General features: G+C 40.2%; 1 non-coding gene across 1 annotated transcript; it reads right to left on the reverse strand.

The window, feature by feature from the left end:
* Positions 1–611: 611 nt before the first annotated feature.
* Positions 612–780, reverse strand: LOC135175163 (U1 spliceosomal RNA). The gene has a single exon (XR_010302275.1). It is a non-coding gene; the product is annotated as a U1 spliceosomal RNA (small nuclear RNA).
* Positions 781–5,611: the final 4,831 nt, after the last annotated feature.

Below are 5,611 nucleotides of genomic sequence, written 5' to 3' on the forward strand. Positions count from 1 at the left end.
ATTGTTGCTTTTCATTTACTTTTTTTTTTTCTTTAGTGAACTACCAAACAAAGAGTAGAAAGAAATGGAAGAAAGAGCTGCACTTAGGAAAACAAAGAATGATGAAGCAAACTTCCTAAAGAAATATGTTAAAGCCTATCAGCATGCAAAATTTCTATGTGATTATTAAATGATTGCTATCAAAATCTGCAGGTCTTTTTTTGTCACACAGATTTAACATATTAAAATTATTTTTAAAGAAAAAATATTGAGAGGGAGTATATATGCTACATTTAAATATCTTCAATAATTTATAACACATCTTGAAAAGTTGTCAAGAGTTTATACTTCCCACATTTTGTATAGTTCAAAATCTGACTAAGATTTGAGTCTTATTTTATAGATCGTGGTAGAGTTCACTCTTCTTTGTACTGCTAAATCTCACAGTATCACAGTATCATTAGGGTTGGAAGAGACCTCACAGATCATCAAGTCCAACCCTTTACCACAGAGCTCAAGGCTAGACCATGGCACCAAGTGCCACATCCAGCCTTGCCTTGAACAGCCCCAGGGGCAGCGACTCCACCACCTCCCTGGGCAGCCCATTCCAGTGTCCAATGACTCTCTCAGTGAAGAACTTTCTCCTCACCTAAAAATAAATTCTGCTACCACAAATTATGCAGTCGAGTTTCCCGCATTTGGGGAAATTGCAGGGGTCAGCACACCTGGAGTGCAAAGGATGAGCCTCACCCTGGGAAAACCACCTGCCTGATCATGGTGTCTCCCCTGTCAGATAAGTAATTCTCACGGGCTGAGAATTGGATTCTTATTTTATATAATGAGAGATAGCTAAGTTTTACTTTTAGTTTTACCTACAAGCAGTGAAATCCACCAGTGATTTGCTTGTTTTAATGTCTTTTAGCAATTTCAATACGCTGTCTCAGATGTGTTATTCTACATGGTCATTCGTAGACCTTATTAAAGATGGTATACTATAAAGTGAACTTCTTATAAGATTTTACCAGAATTTGAATATGATTTTGATTATGGAATATAATTAATTTAATTTGAATTAAAAGTGACTTAAGTTGCTTTTAGTTGTGCAGCTTTTGTTAAAGAAAGACAACTATACTTTCTTGTGGTCAAATATGGTTGTTCTTTTTAATCTAATTTCAGGAATATAGTCTCTACGAATATGATATTAACAGCTGTAAAACGTTGTGAAATATTGTAAAAGACGAAAGCCCACAGCCTATAAGGGTCACCTCACAATGCATAGTTCTTGCCATTCAAATCCAAGTGAGATTGCTGCAGAATGATACATTTATTTTGCAGTCTGTAAGTGGATCAAGAGTCACAAGGGGATTTATCTGTTGAGAGAAGGAAAATGGGACAACACACAGCCATGGAAGTCATGACCCTTTTTAGGGGATAAAAGCTGTGTATTTTCAATAGATCACATATTTCGCCATTGCGCTTTCTCTCAAAATGACTCTTTCCAACTTTTAAAAAAGAAATAAAGAATCAGCTGTAATAGCAAATGGGGAAATGTACCATGTTAAGAGTTTAAAGTGGAAGTCATTCTTTAAGATTAATTTTAAATCCTTGGTATTACTTTCTCACCTTGTTTTTTGTTTTTCCATTTTGACACTGTCCATCTAAATATTTTGTACTGCTTGCTTTGTATTATTTTTCAAGTGTTCTCTCCTCACAGTTCAATGCAACAAAGCTTGCAACTGAACCAACTGAAAATGTATTTTGACTTTGAACATTAACTTTCTTAAGATATCCTTTCAGGAAAAGTTCTGAAACCCTTTAGCTAACAGTTATGAAGGATATTTTTTTTTTTTTATTCCTCACCAATTTCGCTTTGCTATATTTTTTTTTCTTTGCTATGTTTTTAGTTTTTTCTTTGCTATATTTTATTTTTTTTTCTTTCAAGTAGGGCATAATGACTTCCACTTTTATAATACATTATGAAAAAACTTTAGACAGAGGCTGATTTTCATCCTCCTTTTTATTCTGGAATATGATAAAAGGTAGTGTTTGCAGGCTTATGAGAAACATTTCCATGTTCCTTGTACTAAATGCACATAGGCACTAACCTTAACTGTGTGGTAAATTATTCTTCACCTATATTGGTCAATACTACTGATTTGAAGAATACCAGCATTGTGAAGCATTCATATCTTCTTTGAAGAAAACCATCAGTTCTTCCTCTGGAGTCCACAGCTGATTACAGATCCTTTCATAGTGAGAAACCATGAACCATATTGACTAAAAAAACCCCACAATTCCAAAAGAAAAAATGTTTTTGAGTCTATTTATCTCAGTATAGAATTCACTTGTCAGACTGTCTTCCACTGTGTTTGTATTGATCCTCAACCTCTTTGTCTAGAAAACAAAGAGGTTACAGAATTTCAATCTGGATGGGTTTAAGATTAAAAGCTACATTTCACCACATGGAGAACAAGAGAAAATTCTGTAACAGTTAGAAAAAAGTGTCTTCTGATTATATCATAAACACCTTTGAAGATTTTTCCATCTTGAAAAAAGTGTCCTTTTCTACCCATTATAAAAATATGGTTTTCTGCTCATTATTTAGCAAAGAATGACAAGACAATGGAAATGAAGCAAAGGAGAAATATAGGTTTTTTATCCTGTAATTTACTTTAAATTTTCTATCAATCCAATAATCTAAGGAAAATATGAAGAACTAATTTCAATTCCTAAATTTAAATTTTCATTATATTTTAATAATGAGGGAGTGAAAGTCAGAAAAGTCAGGAGATGCTCATCATCGTTACATAGAATATTTTAAGTTTACTTAAAGGATATTTATCCATAAAATGGCAAACAGACAAAACGAAAAACTAACTTAAAGCAGGAAGTGAAAAACTCTACGAGGGCCTTAAGAGCAAAATATATCTAAAGACTAGAATGATTTCCACTTTTTTTTTAAAACAAAAGTGATTTTGATTAATAGAATATATGTATAGCTCATTTATGATAGTACAAATTTGTTGCTGTTTTAAATTTTATTTTGATGAATTCATTCTACACTAAAAAAAAATTAAAATCCTAGCTCTACATGCTGGCTAATGCCAGCAGAGTTAAACAGGCCTATAGCTTTTTCAGTAATTACATAACTACATAATCTAATAGCCAAAATGACAACTACTATTATCATATTTTATTTGAGCTCTTAATATCTTGAAATTTTCACTGAGGCAAAGCATATTTTTGTGCTCATTCACATGAATTTCTTTTTCTAGAAGAAAATAAAAGAAAAAGAATTACAGCTTCTGGCAGATATAAGTGCTCCAAGCTTTAATATTTTTACCCAAGAAAACTATTACTTTAAATACTATTTATTTAGTAATTTTATCTTAAAACTCACATCAACTTTCTCAGAACTTAGGAGCTCAAAATCCTGAGCTAATCTGCTTTGATATGATATGTCACTCTCACATGCTTTTCTGAGGCAATGACAATGTTAATGCATTTGGAGGTTCAAACAGTAGAAAACCTCTTTTGTCAGGGATATCAGCTAAACAAAAGCAGTTACAAACATATATAGAAAATATACTTTTTTCTTTTCAGCAGTTAAAATTAGTGACTAATTACTGGACCAGGAGGGGAATACTATTACTGATGATGTAGAAAAGGCTGAGGTCCTGAATGCCTTCTTCGCCTCAGTTTTCAACAGTAAGGAGGGAGGAGTTCAGGGCAAGTGGCCTCTTGAACTGGGGGATGGGGTCAGGGAGCGGTGTGTTCCCCTGGAAATTCATGAAGAATTAGTTCAGGACCTGCTGAGCCATCTGGACACCCACAAGTCCATGGGACCAGATGGGATCCATCCCAGGGTGCTGAGAGAGCTGGCAACTGAGCTGGCCAAGCCTCTCTCCATCATTTTCCAGCAGTCCTGGCTCACCGGAGAGGTCCCAGGAGACTGGAAAATGGCCAACGTGGTCCCCATCCACAAGAAGGGTCGGATGGAGGAACCTGGGAACTACAGACCTGTCAGCCTGACCTCAGTGCCAGGGAAACAGATGGAGCAGGTTATATTGGGGGTGATAAGAGCGCACCTAAGGGATGGCAAAGGGCTCAGGTCCAGCCAGCATGGGTTTAGGAAGGGCAGATCCTGCCTTTCTAACCTGATCTCCTTCTATGATCAGGTGACCCACTTGGTGGATGTGGGGAGGCCTGTGGATGTGGTCCATCTGGACTTCAGCAAGGCCTTTGACACTGTTCCCCACAGCAAACTGCTGGCTAAGCTGTCAGCCCATGGACTTGGATGGCAACACTCTGTGCTGGGTTAGGAACTGGCTGGAGGGCCTGACCCAGAGAGTGGTGGTGAATGGTGCCACATCCAGCTGGTGGCCAGTCACTAGTGGTGTCCCTCAAGGATCAGTGCTGGGCCCCATCCTCTTTAACATCTTCATAGATGATCTGGATGAGGGCATGGAGTCAGTCATCAGCAAGTTTGCAGATGACACCAAGCTGGGGGCAGATGTGACTGAGTTGGAAGGCAGAAGGGCTCTGCAGCGGGACCTTGACCACCTGGACAGATGGGCAGAGTCCAATGGGATGGGGTTCAATAGCTCCAAGTGCAGGGTACTGCCCTTTGGCTACAACAACCCCATGGAGAGATATAGGCTAGGGTGGGAGTGGCTGGAGAGCAGCCAGACAGAGAGGGATCTGGGGGTACTGATTGATACCCGCCTGAACATGAGCCAGCAGTGTGCCCAGGTGGCCAAGAGAGCCAGTGGCATCCTGGCCTGCATCAGGAATGGTGTGGTCAGCAGGAGCAGGGAGGTCATTCTGCCCCTGTACTCTGCACTGGTTAGACCACACCTTGAGTACTGTGTTCAGTTCTGGGCCCCCCAGTTTAGGAAGGACACTGAGATGCTTGAGCGTGTCCAGAGAAGGGCGAAGAGGCTGGTGAGAGGCCTTGAGCACAAGCCCTATGAGGAGAGGCTGAGGGAGCTGGGATTGTTTAGCCTGGAGAAGAGAAGGCTCAGGGGTGACCTTATTGCCGTCTACAACTACCTGAGGGGTGGTTGTGGCCAGGAGGAGGTTGCTCTCTTCTCTCAGGAGGCCAGCTCCAGAACAAGAGGACACAGCCTCAGGCTGCGCTAGGGGAGATTTAGGCTCGAGGTGAGGAGAAAGTTCTTCACTGAGAGAGTCATTGGGCACTGGAATGGGCTGCCCGGGGAGGTGGTGGAGTCGCCGTCCCTGGGGCATTTCAAGGCAAGGTTGGACGTGGCACTTGGTGCCATGGTCTAGCCTTGAGCTCTGTGGTAGAGGGTTGGACTTGATGATCTGTGAGGTCTCTTCCAACCCTGATGATACTGTGATACTGTGATACTGTAACACCAGGCAAGATGTGGGCCCACCGCTGATTGTAATGGATGTCCTGGTGAAAGCAGATACAGAGGATGTGGAGTTACAGAATATCTTCTTTGCTTCAGGCTTTACTGCTGAAACTGGCCTTCAGTATTGGAGGCAATAGAGAAAACCTGGAGAAAGGAGGACTATCCCTTAGTTAAGGAAGATTGGATAAGAAATTAACTAGACAAGCTGGACTCCCACAGATCCATGGGTCAGAAGGGAATACATCCAAAAGGGC

Source organism: Pogoniulus pusillus, chromosome 4 (genome assembly GCF_015220805.1).
Source record: "Pogoniulus pusillus isolate bPogPus1 chromosome 4, bPogPus1.pri, whole genome shotgun sequence".
NCBI lineage: Eukaryota > Metazoa > Chordata > Aves > Piciformes > Lybiidae > Pogoniulus > Pogoniulus pusillus.